The sequence below is a fragment of the Canis lupus genome, chromosome 11, assembly GCF_048164855.1.
Source record: "Canis lupus baileyi chromosome 11, mCanLup2.hap1, whole genome shotgun sequence".
NCBI lineage: Eukaryota > Metazoa > Chordata > Mammalia > Carnivora > Canidae > Canis > Canis lupus.
Window position 1 is genome coordinate 58,116,372 of NC_132848.1, and position 16,257 is coordinate 58,132,628.

Here is a 16,257-nt window from a genome sequence, read left to right on the forward strand (position 1 = left end):
AAGCATTTCTTGTGGTAGTTACACAAATGTGTGCGTGAGCAGACATACACACACTTAATTCAAGAACATATGGGTACCTAGAATATAAAAATATTTCCTAAGTTGTTTTCTATTTTACTTAGATCACTTCTAGCACTAACTCAATCTTTGCTTTTTGGATGAGTTTGGTGTGGTTAATTCTATCAGCCATTCTATTTGGCACGTTTGGTGTGCCAAAATGTATCTATCAGAAGCTATGTTCTGTTGTACACAAGTGGAAGTAGGTGGAATGTCTCTCTGCTGCCAAAAGAGTATTTATATGCTCAGCAAATTTCCATGGCAATATATCAGTTGCACACTATTCTCTGTAGTGTTGATAAGACAATAGGTGTATCTTTATTGCTTTCTTTTCCACTAAAGAAATTTTAATGGATTGCAAATGAATGTATGCCATTATTATATATTTGTGTATAGAGGACTTTCAGTTCTTACAACACACCATATTAAGCAACTAGCAAACCCCTTTCATTACAAACACCTTGAAATGCTGAATAAAATGAACTAACCAACAAACAAATATATAGCCAAGCTCACAAGACAGAGAAACCCTCATGTTCCAAAAAAGAGAACTTGCTTATTTGTGTGTCAATATATATTTTAAAGATCTTTTGTCAACATGTGTAGATTACTTCATTATTTTCAGAGCTGCATAGTCTTCCAGAGTATAGATATACAACAGAACTGGAGCAAAAAAGAATGCAAGCTTCAGTGTATGTGTGGGAAAGGCGGTGGGGGGTGTATGTGCATTTGATAGCAAATGTGGAGAGACGTCTGAAAAGCTAAAGACTTGAATTTTAATCCATAATAGAACAGAGATGGAACTTTACGGCTTCCAAAGTAGAGTTGAGATTAAAACCTGTATAAAGCTAGAACCCTCTATTTACCCCCAAAACACAGATGTAGTGAAACAACAGGACACGTGCACCCCGATATTCATAGCAGCAATGTCCACAATAGCCAAACTGTGGAAGGAGCTGAGATGTCCTTAGGCAGATGAATAGATAAAGAAGACATCACACACACACACACACACACACACACACAACGGAATATTACATCAGGAAGGGTAAATACCTACCACTTATATTGACATGGATGGGACTGTAGGGTATTATGCTGAGTGAAATAAGGCATTTGGAGAAAGACAATTACCATATGGTCTCACCCATATGTGGAAAATAAGAAATAGTCAAATGGACCACAGGGGAAGGGGAGAAACTGAGTGGGGAAAAATTAGGAAGACAAACCATGAGAGACTCTTGACTCTGGGAAACAAATGGAGGGTTGAAGAAGGGGAGGTAAGTAGGGGGTTGGGGTAACTGAGTGACGGGCATGTGATGCGATAAGCCTTGGGTGTTATACTAGATGATGGCAAATTGAATTTAAATCTTAAAAAAAGCTAGAACCCTCAAAGAGCTGGCCTATCAGTACACGGCAGACTAGAACTTTGCTTGTATAATCAGGTAGACAGCAAGCAAGTTTGCCTCTTCCTACAGCTATACATAGCAGTTAAAATCTTTGTCGAGAAGTAAAACCTCAAGCTTGTGCCACATTCCAGTTTGGAATATGAATTTACATGCAGAATGTCTCATAGGACACAAAATTCACACAAAAATTAGTCCTGCTGGTGAGATCACTGAGGTGCCTGACTAAAGCAGATACAAACCCCCCGGAAAGAGATTTCCACAATCCACAAAGAAACAGTCCCTGCTAAAGGTAAGGTCACAAACAAAAATTACAAATCACAAAAAAAAGAAAACCAAGCTGAGTAAGAGTCAGCAGTATAAATAAGCGAATGGTTAAGCCTCAAAACTAGAGGTCATAGAATGAAAACACTATTTGAGGGTACTTGTCTTTCTTTAGTTCTGGAAAATTTTACTCTGTAGCCTTTATTATTTCCATTCCCTCCATTCTCTCTCTTGCCTCCTGGAACAGCTACCAGCTGAATGATGGAACACTCGGCTTTATCTTCTATGTGCTCTAACTTTTCTCTCATTGTGATATTTTACCACTAAGTAATGCAAGAATCCCTTGACGTTAATTTTCTACTAACTAATTTGCTTTTCAACCATGTCAATTGTTATACCAGGCCGTCTATTGAAAACAATTTTTAATTGGTATTTTATTTTTAATTTATAAGATCTATAAATGCTTCCTTAAGACATAAGACTCTCTCCTGGGGCACCTGGGTGACCAGTAGTTGAGTTGCCTTTGCCTTAGGTCGTGATCCTGGGGTCCTGGGATCGAGTCCCTCATCAGGCTCCCTGCTCAGCGGGGAGTGTGTTTCTCCCTGTACCTGTGTCTCTGCCTCTGTGTCTCTCATGAATGAATGAATAAATAAATATTTATAAAAAATACATAAGACTCTTCCTATATTTTGGATATAATAGCTCTTCTTATCACTGTTAGAATATTGTAATGAAGCTTAACATCTTAACATCTTTTTCTGTTCTCTTAATTCTGTTAGTTTTTGTTTGTTGAGCATGATGCCTCACCTTATTGGTATTGTACTTTTTTTTTTCCCTCAAATGTTTGGTGACTCTTGGTTGTATACTCTTCTCCGATTATATGGTTTTCAGATCCCTATCTGTGTAAACTGTTTCTGTCTGCTGCACCTGACTTTGGGACAGGGTTGGGATATGAGTCAGACAGGATCAGAAGATTTGTGTAATGGGATTTATGACCCTCCTAGAGGTCAGTAGTTGCTTGAGCACTGGCCTGCTTTTCTGGGCCTCGTGTATGAGTCACTTCATCCACAGCTGCCCAGTGCCTAGCGCATGCAGAACACGGAGAGGTTACTGATTTGCTGCTCCACATGCAATTCTCTCATTTTCCAAGTTGATAAATGCCCCAAGGCCCCTTCCATATCTTAATATCCATTAGCTTTAAGCTCGTGGTTCTATCCCCTCCTCCCTCTACAGCAGTCATCTCCACATGTTGGGTTTTTTCCTTGTTTTTTATTTTATTATTTTTTTTAAGATTTTATCTATTCTAGAGAAAGTATACAAGTGGAGGGAGGAACAGATGGAGAAGGAAAATGAGAGAACCCCAAGCAGACTCCATTCTGAGCACAGAGCCCCACGAGAGGCTTGATCCCATGACACCCTGAGATCACAACTAGAGACTAGGAGTCAGAAGCTCAACTGACTGAGTCACACAGGTGCCTCTGCATCTTCTTCCTTCCTTCCTTCCTTCCTTTCTTTCTTTTCCTTTCTTCCTTCCTTCCTTCCTTCCTTCCTTCCTTCCTTCCTTCCTTCCTTCCTTCCTTCTTTTCTTTTTAAGATTTATTTATTTGAGGGGGAGAGCAAAAGCAGGAGAGAGGAAAGCAGGAGAGAGGAAGAAGCAGGCCCCCTACCCAGTAAGGAGCCTGGGGTCCCAGGACCCCAGGATCATGACCTGAGCTGAAGGCAGATACCCAACCAACTGAGCCACCCAGGCACCCCTGGGTTTTGCTTTCATTTAATTTTGTTCCTCCAAACATTTGTCCTCTGGTAATATCTTTCAGAACTTAATAAAAATCTATTTCTTCTGATAGTAGGTTTCCCTGGTTTCCAATGCTATTAAATTATATTTTATCATCAATATCTATTTACATATATTTTTGTGAGATTTAGTGGGCAGTAAGTGGTAGATGTGTATGATCAGTCTGCCATCTTGAATCATTCTCTGATTTTCTTTTAAGTAAATCATTTGCAAACTTAGTACTTTGGCCATTAGTAAATCATGAATTTTCATGACCTCATAATTGACTGGTAAACATTATTGAGGATTGTCATAGTCCTTCTGTCTTAGGGAATGTGCTTTAGTGAGAGATGGAGGGTCTGGGTCAAATAGGCCAGTTCAGGGACTATTACCATAGGCTAGATTGGTGGTTCTCAACGTTTTCAAATATTAAGGACATATTTTCTGCATTTTAAAAAAGTTTATGGTTCCTTACAAAATAGTAATTGAACTTTTAGTAGCCATTGTTTGAGAAAACACATAATAACAAAATGCAATGATGATTTCCAGGTTTAATGCCCTGTTTTTAACTGCTAAGGGTGTGTCTGTCCACAATGAATTCCATAGTCTATTAAAGTTATAACTGCCTATTGGTACAAATGGTGCCCTTAAATTTCACAAGAGTATTCGAATGGTTTCAAGTAGTTCCTTTATTAGGTAGTTTCATAGAATTATAGCTTTTACCAGGATAGAGGATTTTTTTCTGTTTACCAAAGAAAACCGAACAAAAAAACATGGCCCTTCATAAAATTTAATATTTTAAAAAATATCTTAATGAATGCACTGATGGTTTTCAGTCCTTAACATTGCTATTAATAATAACATAAACCTTTGTGTGCTTTAAGGTTTAAAGCATTTTCCACTCTATTATCTCATTGGATCTTTACAATAGTCCTCTGAAGCAGGGCAAATAATACTGTGTATGTCAATCTTTCAGTTAATCATAGACTCAGGGGGAATCCCTGGGTGGCTCGGCGGTTTGGCGCCTGCCTTTGGCCCAGGGTGCGATCCTGGAGTCCCGGGATCGAGTCCCATGTCGGGCTCCTGGCATGGAGCTTGCTTCCCTCTCCTCCTGTGTCTCTCTCTGCCTGCCTCTCTCTCTCTCTCTCTCTCTCTCAATCTATCATAAGTAAATGAATAAATAAATCTTTAAAAAAATCATAGACTCAGAGAACTTAAGTAATTTCCCCATGTTAGCAGTTAGCAAGCAACAAAGCCAGGGCTAAAACCTAAATTTCTCAGTGCTCTCTGTCCATTCATTCCTGAATGTCAATGCACAGGACAATACTGGCCCATTGCAAATGAAAACACGAGGATGGTGTAAGGAGTATCAAAGCAAATAATTTCAAAACTTTTATTAAGAGATTGTCACTTTATGACCACTGGGATTTAATATGCTCTTTGTTAGACTACTTATCACTACGATGGACTAAGTTGATGTGGGAAGCACCTATCATTCCTACACAGACAAAGGCTCAATAAACAAAAACATTTGAAATACACAACTAAGCACTAAAACAAGAAAGTGAAATCCTCAAGTGCCAGAAATAAAGAGAACACTACAAAGTAGTAATCGAGAGGTAAGGTTAAATAGGCAACTGGCAAAGTGGCATCAGAAGTTGAGCTTAGGAGCTGTAATGGGAGTTGAAACCCAATATACAGTGGAGAATCTCTCTCCCATCGGCCTGAGAATTAGGAGGTAAAGCAAACCGATTACTTCCCAGACAGCACACCTCCCAAAATAAGCTGTGCACCAAGTGGGAGCCACATGTATATTCCTGTGTTGTGCAGAAAATTCAAACCAAGGTAGCAACAGAAAAACTAAACCAAGGATCCAGAAGAATCAGGGAAAATTGAAGGACCTTAATATAGACAAAAGATAAATACAATGCTGCCCCATAGTCACACTTTACAATCCTGGGGACATGAGACATCATGGAAAGAAATACCTAAGATGAGATGGAAAATACCTATCTTCCAGGGGTGCCTGCGTGGCTCAGGTGGTTAAAGGTCTGCTTTTGGCTCAGGTCATGATCAAGCCCCATCAGGTGCTCTGCTCAGCAGGGAGTCTGCTTCTCCCTCTGCCCCTCCGCCCACTCATGCTTGCTCTCGCTCTCTCTCCCTCTAAAATGCATCTTAAAAAAAAGAAAATACGTATCTTCCAGGGGAGGAGGTTAGCAGAATTCATGCCCTGAGAATTACAGGCAGCAGAGCAAAGAGACTATAAAGTAAGTAAGCATAAATGATACTGGACATAAAAGAATAAATCCATACAGAAAAACCAGAACAGCATAAAAAAATAAGAGGCATATTTCGGGGAGGGGGGGGAGTTATAGAAATTCAAAAGATAAAAAAATGCATCATTTTTTTTCAAAACTTAACTCAATAGATTAAAAAAATAGAAAAACTTAACTCAATAGACTAAACATAGCTTAAAAGAAAATATGTTGGAAGACAGAGTTGAAGAAATCTCACAGAATGAAACACAAAAAGATAAAAAAGAAATATTAAAAAGAGGCACAGAGAACAGAACATTACTAAGTGTTCCAGAAGGACATGATACAGGGAATATGAGAGAAATCTGCAATAAAAATGACTATGATAGAGACTGCTACCTGTTCCCAATAGCCAATCTTCCCCTCTACCATTTTCACAGAATCACCCATTTTTAGCTGAGAACTCAGCTGCCCAGAATAAATACAGTATTTCCCAGTTTCCTTTTTACCTGGATTGGCCATCTTGACTGTGTTCTGGGATGTAACCAAAACGGGATGTACAACTTCAAGAAATGTCCTTTAACGGAAGAGGTAGAGTTTTTCTCTCTTTCTTTCCTAGTAGGTGAAATGCAGATGGTATGATTTAAGTTTGTTTAAAGAATCTACTTTCTGAGAATGAATTGTGGAACAATAAAACAGAAGGGTCCTTGAGCCCCTGACACCATCAGACACCGCCTGGAGAGCCTAATCTATGTGAAAAACAAAATTCTATCTGATATGAACCACTTTGATTTAGAGTTGTTTTTTATTTTTTTTTAAAGATTTTATTTATTTTATTTATTCATGAGACACACACACACACACAGAGGCAGAGACACAGGCAGAGAGAGAAGCAGGGAGCTTCTCCCCATGCGGGGAGCCCGACATGGGACTCGATCCCGGGTCTCCAGGATCATGCCCTGGGCTGAAGGCAGGTGCTAAACCGCTGAGCCACCCAGGCTGCCCTAGAGTTGTTTTTAATATTTTATTTATTTATGACAGATACAGAGAGAGAGAGAGAGAGGCAGAGACACAGGCAGAGGGAGAAGCAGGCTCCATGCACCGGGAGCCCGATGTGGGATTCGATCCCGGGTCTCCAGGATCACGCCCTGGGCCAAAGGCAGGCGCCAAACCGCTGCGCCACCCAGGGATCCCGAGTTGTTTTTTTATAACTACTTGCATCAGAATCTAATTGTAACGTATGATTGAAAATTTTCTACAATTTTTTTAAAGAATTTTCTACAATTCAAGAAAGATCTGAGTTTTCAATTTGAAGAAGCAAAATGAGTTTTGAGCTAGAAAAAATGAAATTAAATTCACACATGGGTGCAGAATTATAAAACCACAGAACATCAAATGTGTGGAGAAAAACTTAAAAGCAAATCAGAGAGAAAAAGAGATTGCTGCCCCTAAGGATAGATGAACTTCTCAGCCACAATGAGAGATGCAAGAAGAAAATGGAATAATATCTTGAAAATGCTGAAAGGCATTAATGCTCAACATAGAATTCCATGCTTGGGATCCCTGGGTGGCGCAGCGGTTTAGCGCCTGCCTTTGGCCCAGGGCGCGATCCTGGTGATCCAGGATCGAATCCCACGTCTGGCTTCCGGTGCATGGAGCCTGCTTCTCCCTCTGCCTGTGTCTCTGCCTCTCTCTCTCTCTCTCTCTGTGACTATCATAAATAAATAAAAGTTAAAAAAAAAAAAAAAAAAGAGGGATCCCTGGGTGGCGCAGCGGTTTGGCGCCTGCCTTTGGCCCAGGGCGCGATCCTGGAGACCTGGGATCGAATCCCACGTCGGGCTCCCGGTGCATGGAGCCTGCTTCTCCCTCTGCCTGTGTCTCTGCCTCTCTCTCTCTCTCTCTCTGACTATCATAAATAAATAAAAATTAAAAAAAAAAAAAAAGAATTCCATGCTTACCTGAACTATAATTCAAGAATAAGGACAAAATATGGACTTTGCCAGACATACACAGGTTAGCAATAATAGCAAGCACCTATACAACTTTACAAGGCACTGTTCAAAATGTTTTATATATTTTAACTCATAATCTGTACAACAACCCTCTGACGTAGATACCACTAATATTACTGTATTAGAGATGATGAAACTAAGATACAAGGAGGTTAAGTAACTGGCCAAGGTCACACAACTAGGAAGCGGCAAAACTGGGATTCAAACACAGGCATCCTGCTTCAGATTCTATGGGTTTAATCACTCACAGGAATAGAGTTCATGACTCACAGACCTTCAATGAAATTACTACAGAAAGATGTCATTTAAAAGGTTGGTCTGGTTGGTACTTGCTTTGGCAGCTCATTTGCTAAAATTGGAATGATACAGGGAAAATGAGCACGGCCCCTGTGCAGGGATCATGTGCAAAAGGTTAGGTTGGAACCTGGACAGAAAAAGTAAGATGTAAGCAGAAAAACAAGAAAAATAAATCAGCAAAACATATTGATCAACTTATATATTAACTCCAAAAATGTTCGTTCATGAAATAATCCTGCTATTAGGTTCTAGGGGACTTTTTTCCTCTCATAGTGTCTTTATTTGGCAAAAGAAAATACTTGGCAACTCTATATCAATTCCTCCCAAAATTTTGGTAATTTTCCTAGTCTGTGAAATCATAGTCTGGCAACTATTGATCTATTGTGTAACAAAGGTTATTTTTCTTTCTTTCTTTCTTTCTTTCTTTCTTTCTTTCTTTCTTTCTTTCTTTTTTGAAGAGCAAATTTGCAAAGTTAATTACTGGCATGCCATACAAAAAATATTTATTGGTATTAATATATTTTGTTATTTGTCTTCACACTGTGAGAGGGAGAAGCTGCATGTAACCATTAGTGAGAATCACTATTTTCCTCAAACATGGCTCCTGTGAAGGACAGGCTATCAATCAAAAGGTAACAAAGGAGAAAAAAACCCTTTCCACTACAGAAACTCATTGCTAATTCATTAAGATTTATGGGGAAAATGCTTTTTGTTGATAAATTATATCAAGGTGATCTACAATATTTCAGCTCAGAATGCAGAACCCAGGTCTGTTACATGCTCATCAAAGATGAGTAACTACATAGAACACTTCTGAAGGAGTAAGTTTTGTGAGAAATAGAGAAAACACGTTGCATTTTACTTGTAATAAAAACTGTCATAAAGTTTTCTTCAAATTACTTTGTAAACTTTCTAATTCTGTAAGATTAAGAAAGTCAAATGTTTTATTCTTTTTTTTTTAATTTTTATTTATTTATGATAGTCACTCAGAGAGAGAGAGAGAGAGAGAGAGAGGCAGAGACACAGGCAGAGGGAGAAGCAGGCTCCATGCACCAGGAGCCTGATGTGGGATTCGATCCCGGGTCTCCAGGATCACGCCCTGGGCCAAAGGCAGGCACTAAACCGCTGCGCCACCCAGGGATCCCCAAATGTTTTATTCTTTAAATTTTTTTTTTTTAATTTTTATTTATTTATGATAGTCACACACAGAGAGAGAGAGAGGCAGAGACACAGGCAGAGGGAGAAGCAGGCTCCATGCACCGGGAGCCCGACATGGGATTCGATCCCGGGTCTCCAGGATCACGCCCTGGGCCAAAGGCAGGCGCTAAACCGCTGCGCCACCCAGGGATCCCCAAATGTTTTATTCTTAAGTAATTTTATAGGACACATAATTTCCCCATTCTCTAGTCAACTTTACATCAGAAAGAGATACCCCAAAAATGGTTCCCAGAGTTCCCAGCAATTTGTTTCACAATCATAAGCAAATTAATTGAAAAAATGTACGACTTAGCACATTTTCATGGCTAGTATCTTAATTGCGGCACTAACAGAAACCAAATTTCGAGATTAAATTCTTCTGTAAAAACAATTTAATTTTTTTAGGGTACTATTGTATGTTGCTTTGCTTTTTTTTTTTTTTTAAGGCAGCAAGAGTCTATGTGTCTCACTCTGCAAGGAGTTGGGAATATTGAGAAGGTATTTTTAAGAGTCAGCCTGTAAAGTCAAAATTCCTTAAAATATAGTCCATGATGTCCAGTATTCAAAATTTTGTATCAAGTAATTCTTCTATACACTAAAAAATATCACTGAGCTAAAGGACAAAAGGAAAATCCCTATCAATGTCTGCCTGCCTGTAGGGTTTCCTCCATTCTGTTTTCATATTAGGCTTCTATAACCTCAGTGCATGCTTGTATAGTGAAGGATTAACCTTACCCAAAGAGAAGTCTGGCTTTTGCCCTTGACTTCTGTGAGTTAACATCTAAGACTTTGGAATACCCTGCTTGATAAGGGTATCTTTGTTTATCTGAGGACCCTGGGCCATTACCAGAAAGTCTACACTGACAATGCAATTTTTGGTGAAGGGGAAGAGTCTTGGGCCACACAGTAGTGGTTTGACCTCTGGAGGGGCTGGAGACTCAGGTCAGCCAGGTGAATGGCCAACTATGGCTATATGACCAAGCTCACTGAAAAACTCTGGACATGGAATGCCTGGGTGGCTCAGTGGTTGAGCATCTGCCTTTGGCTTAGGGCGTGATCCCGGGGTCCTGGGATCAAGTCCTGCATAGGCTCCCCACAGGGAGCCTGCTTCTGTCTCTGCCTCTCTCTGTCTCTCATGAATAAATAAATAAAATCTTTAAAAAAAATCAACCAAACTCTGGACACCAAAACTCAAGCATCTTAATTGGCAATAGTCCATGTGTATCATCACACATTACTGAGAGGAGTTAGCACTACTCACAACTTCACTGGGAGAAGACAAATGGAAGTTCATGCTTGGAATTCCCCTGGACCCTGCCCCATGTGCCTCTTTTCTCCACTGATTTTTATGCATATCCTCCTTTCACCGTAATAAACCATAACTGTGAGTATAAGAGCTTTTCATGAGTTCTGTGAGTCCTTCCAGCAAATTATTGAATGTGAGGGTTGTCTTGACAACCCCCAAGCTTGATGTCAAAAGTCAGGATGGGCTTGGGGACTCTCAAACCTTGCAATAGGGATTTATTTACTGTGAAAATTGAGCAAGATCAGGACATCTATAGGAAAATCATTGGTAATGTGGAATCTCACTATATTAGATAAAGTTGAAATGTTTGATAAAAGCTAATAATAAATTGTATTTGTTTTGCTCTAAAAATGTTCCCGAGCCTTTTTAGTTAAGAACTTCTGAACTTCTGGGCACCTGGGTGACTCAGTGGTTGAGAGTCTGCCTTTGGCTCAGGTCATGATTCTGGGGTCCTGGGATCGAGTCCTGCAATGGGCTCCCCGCAGGGAGGCTGCTACTACCTCTGTCTGTGTCTCTGCCTCTCTCTCTCTCTCTGTCTCTTATGAATAAATAAATAAAATATTTTTTTAAAAAAAGAACTTCTGGACTTTTTAAGGACAAAGTATTGATTTTACTACAAGAAATCTCATATTCGGTACTAAAAAATGGCCAAAAAAAGAACTCTAGATTAAGCACTAAAACTCTCATTTCTTCAATCAATCCTATTAAAGATCCTTTAGGCCTGGGAGTAGGAATCACAATTTCTGTCCTATGTTTAGCACCACTCCCTTACAGACTTCCTTTAGCTCTGCTCACAGCTTCCCTTTATTAAATTCTCCTCATTCACCCAATTTGAGTGGCCACTATTTCCTGGCTGGACCTGATCAATACTGTGATTGGCACTAAGGCCACATATGATCACAGAATTTTCTTAACACTGAGCTCCAGATTAGTATTATGAATTAATTAAAGTTGACACTTGAAATGCATTTGTCATTCCTAGATTTGGGATTTAATAATAGTCTTTCTCGTGTGAGCTTCCTCCAAGAAACATGAAAAATGTGCCTTATTATTAGACACTCATTGCCCTCTCACTTCTAATTCACTGAGGAACAACTTCTAAGACCTAGTTTTACCACTCTGTCTGTGACCTCAGTGATGAGAATTTGGGCCCAATATATCTGTTAATATATGACATCCACCAAGACGCCCCATGGTACAATGAATTTCTGTATCATACCTCCTTATTTGCTAGTCACTTGCTTCTGTATCTCTAATATCCTCAGAGACCAGACAGGTAATCTAAGAAAGGCAATGATATAAACAATGGATAATTCTGATTTCTAGCACATCAGAGAAAAGAATTATAAAAATCCATTTCTCTGTAAAAGAAATGAGAACACTAACAAAAATTCTCAAAATCAACTGTTTCAAAACTCTGGAAATTAACCAAAGGCTTACAACAATTGGAAGAGCATTTATTCAGTAAAAATGACTGAATCTCTGTGAGAACAGTAAGCTCTGTGGTATTTTAACTTGCCCTGTTCCCATCCCATTCTCAAAAACAATAAAATGATTAGAAATAAGTATAGCAAAAAATGTAAGACTTTTACACTGAAAACCACAAAATGTTGTTGAAAGAAATTAAAGAAGATCTAAACAAATAAAAAGACAGTGCATGTTCATGGATTGGAACAAATCATTTTAAACTGGCTGGCAACACTCCCGCAACTGGTTGACAGTGTCAACACAGTACATTTCAAAATCCCAAATGCCTTTTTTGCCAAAACTGAACTGATCCTAAAACTCATATGGAAATGCCAGGGGCCCAGAAGAGCCAAACAAGCTTGAGAAAGAACAAAGCTGGAGGCCTCCAACTTGCTGATTTCAAATTTTACTATAAGACTACAGTGAATTAAAATAGGGTAGTACTGGCATAAAATAGAGGTCATAAAGGTCAGTGAGATTGGAGAGTTCAGAAATAAACTCATACATCTATGGTCAACTGATTTTCAACAAGGGTGCCAAGACAATTCAATGGGGGAAAGAATAGTCTTTTCAACAAACAGCTCTAGACAACTCCATAACCACATCCAAAAGGATAAAGCTGGACCCTTTCTTTACATTTAACAAAAAATTAACTAAAAATGGATCAGCAACCTAAATGTCAGAGTGAAAACTACAAATCCCTTACAAATAAAACAAAGGTGTAAATCTTTATCACCTTGGATTAGGCAATGATTTGTATGATACCAAAAACCACAAGAAACTAAAGAAAACTTATGTAAATTGGACTTTCAAATTTGTGCTCCAGAGAGCACCATCAAAAAAAGAAAAGTCAACCCAATGGAGAAAACATTTGCAAATCATTTAAGAGACTTGTATCCAAAACATAAACCACTCAGAAACTCAACAATTAAAATGACACCCAATTAAAAATGGGAAAGGATTTGAATAAACTTTTCTCCAAGGAAGCTATACAAATGGCCAATAAACACACAAAAGATTCTCAACATCAAGGGACATTAGGGAAATGCAAATGAAGACCACAATGAAAAACCAAACAACTGCTTCATACCCCTTAAGATAAAAAAAAAAAAAAAAAAAAAAAAAAGATAAATGTCAACCAGGATGTGGAGAATTAAAACCCTCATTCATTGCTGGTAGGATTATAGAATGCTGCAGCCACTGTAAAAACAGTTTGGTAGTTCTTCAAAAAGTTAAACACAGAGTTACCATACAGTAATGCCAGTAATCCCACTTTTAGGAATATTACCCAAGAAAATGGAAAACATATGTCCACACAAAAACTTATACACAAATATTCATATTGGCATTATTTATAATATGTAAAAAGCAGAAACAAGCCAAATGTCCACCAATTTATAGATCAACAAAATGCAGTGTACCCATACAATGGAAGCTTATGCAGCTGTATGGACAAACGTTGGAAATACGTTATGCCAAGTGAAAGATGCCAGACATAAAAGGCCACAAGTTGTATGATTCCAAGTATGGAAAATGTCCAAAATAGGCAAATCCATAGAAACAAAAGATTTGTGGTTGCCAGGGGCTGGGAGTGGCAGAGGGAGAAATGGGATTGACTGCTAATGGGTACAAAGTTTCTTTTTGAGGTGATGAAAGGGTTCTGCAATCCCACAGCGGTGATCGACACACAACCCTGCGATAAAAACCACTGAATTCTACGTTTTTATTTATTTATTTTTTGAATTCTACACTCTAAAACAGTACATTTTTTACTGCATGTTGATTACAGTTGACCTTTGAACAATGCAGGGGGTTGGGGTGCTGAACCCGCCATGCAGTCTAAAATCCAAACTTATATCCAAAAGGCATAACTTTTGACGTCCCCAAGTCTTAACCAATGGCCCCGTTGATGGAAGCCTTACTGATAACAAATAGATTAACGCACATTTGTATATTATGGGTATTACATATTGTATCCTTACAAGAAAGTAAGCTAGAGAAAAGAAAATGTTAAGAAAATCATAAGGAAAAGAATTACAGTACGGCCCTGAATTTATCCAAAAAACTCTGCATAAAGGTGGACCCACACAGTTCAAACTCATGCCAACTGTATATCTCAGTGAAGTTATTAAAAATGAGACAATAGGCAGTGCTTGAACCTATAGTAAACTATGGAGTCCAGGCCCCTTCTAAAGGGAGGAATCATAATTCAGAAACATTTTAAGTACACAGCTGGTCAGATAAAATACCAATGCTGCTGCCAGACCCAGACGTTAGGCCCCAAGTACGCATCCTCTTAAGAAGCTCTTCATCTCTTCACACCAGCCCTCTTAGAGACATTGTCCTCCAGACCGCGAAGGGGACCAGGGCGAGGGGGTTCCCCTCTGGCTCATTACTTCCTGGCTACCACGTCCATGGACTCCCACATGTAGTAGGACCTGGTCAGCAGAGCACCAAGATCCAACCCAGATGTTTCCTTAGCCGTGGGGCACCCTTCTCTGGTGCATCTTGCCTCACCTCTACCCCAGTGTGGAGCTTCAATCACATCCAGCCCACCTGTCCTTCCAATCTTTCAGAAAATCTTGAATCCTCTCAGAACCAAGTCCCAGCTTCCCCAGGAGCTACTCATTCATCCTAATGGCCCTTGCTCACCTGTGGCGCTGTGCGGCTTACACACAGGACACACACCTGGCCACGAGAACCTTTCGCCATCCTCCTGGGTCATGGTATGATATCCCTTTCACAGTAACAACTTAAATGCTCAGTTTACCAAAAAGTACAATGAAATTGACATAGATAAAACTTTCAAAAATTTGTGTAGCGTGTGTGTCTGTACGACTGTCTATCTGAAGTGATTTAGACAGACTAGATTTATACAGACATTTGCAATCATATCATCTACCAGTAATCCCTTCTCGGGAAGCTAAAAAAAAAATCCTGGATGCAAAAATTCTCAACAAGATACTGGCCAATAGGATCCAACAGTACATTAAAAAAATTATTCACCATGACCAAGTAGGATTTATCCCTGGGACACAAGGCTGGTTCAACACCCGTAAAACAATCAATGTGATTCATCATATCAGCAAGAGAAAAACCAAGAACCATATGATCCTCTCATTGGATGCAGAGAAAGCATTTGACAAAATACAGCATCCATTCTTGATCAAAACTCTTCAGAGTGTAGGGATAGAGGGAACATTCCTCGACATCTTAAAAGCCATCTATGAAAAGCCCACAGCAAATATCATTCTCAATGGGGAAGCACTGGGAGCCTTTCCCCTAAGATCAGGAACAAGACAGGGATGTCCACTCTCACCACTGCTGTTCAACATAGTACTGGAAGTCCTAGCCTCAGCAATCAGACAACAAAAAGACATTAAAGGCATTCAAATTGGCAAAGAAGAAGTCAAACTCTCCCTCTTCGCCGATGACATGATACTCTACATAGAAAACCCAAAAGTCTCCACCCCAAGATTGCTGGAACTCATACAGCAATTCGGTAGCGTGGCAGGATACAAAATCAATGCCCAGAAGTCAGTGGCATTTCTATACACTAACAATGAGACTGAAGAAAGAGAAATTAAGGAGTCAATCCCATTTACAATTGCACCCAAAAGCATAAGATACCTAGGAATAAACCTAACCAAAGATGTAAAGGATCTATACCCTCAAAACTATAGAACACTTCTGAAAGAAATTGAGGAAGACACAAAGAGATGGAAAAATATTCCATGCTCATGGATTGGCAGAATTAATATTGTGAAAATGTCAATGTTACCCAGGGCAATATACACGTTTAATGCAATCCCTATCAAAATACCGTGGACTTTCTTCAGAGAGTTAGAACAAATTATTTTAAGATTTGTGTGGAATCAGAAAAGACCCCGAATAGCCAGGGGAATTTTAAAAAAGAAAACCCTATCTGGGGGCATCACAATGCCAGATTTCAGGTTGTACTACAAAGCTGTGGTCATCAAGACAGTGTGGTACTGGCACAAAAACAGACACATAGATCAGTGGAACAGAATAGAGAATCCAGAAGTGGACCCTGAACTTTATGGGCAACTAATATTCGATAAAGGAGGAAAGACTATCCATTGGAAGAAAGACAGTCTCTTCAATAAATGGTGCTGGGAAAATTGGACATCCACATGCAGAAGAATGAAACTAGACCACTCTCTTTCACCATACACAAAGATAAACTCAAAATGGATGAAAG

The 16,257-nt window shown here is 39.3% G+C and overlaps 1 long non-coding RNA gene and 1 pseudogene across 5 annotated transcripts in view; one reads left to right on the forward strand and one right to left on the reverse strand.

Moving 5' to 3' along the window:
• LOC140600235 (uncharacterized) overlaps positions 1–16,257 on the reverse strand; it is a 90,474-nt gene that overhangs the window by 68,410 nt on the left and 5,807 nt on the right. The window lies entirely within an intron of this gene.
• LOC140600587 (U6 spliceosomal RNA) lies at positions 8,094–8,167 on the forward strand (annotated as a pseudogene).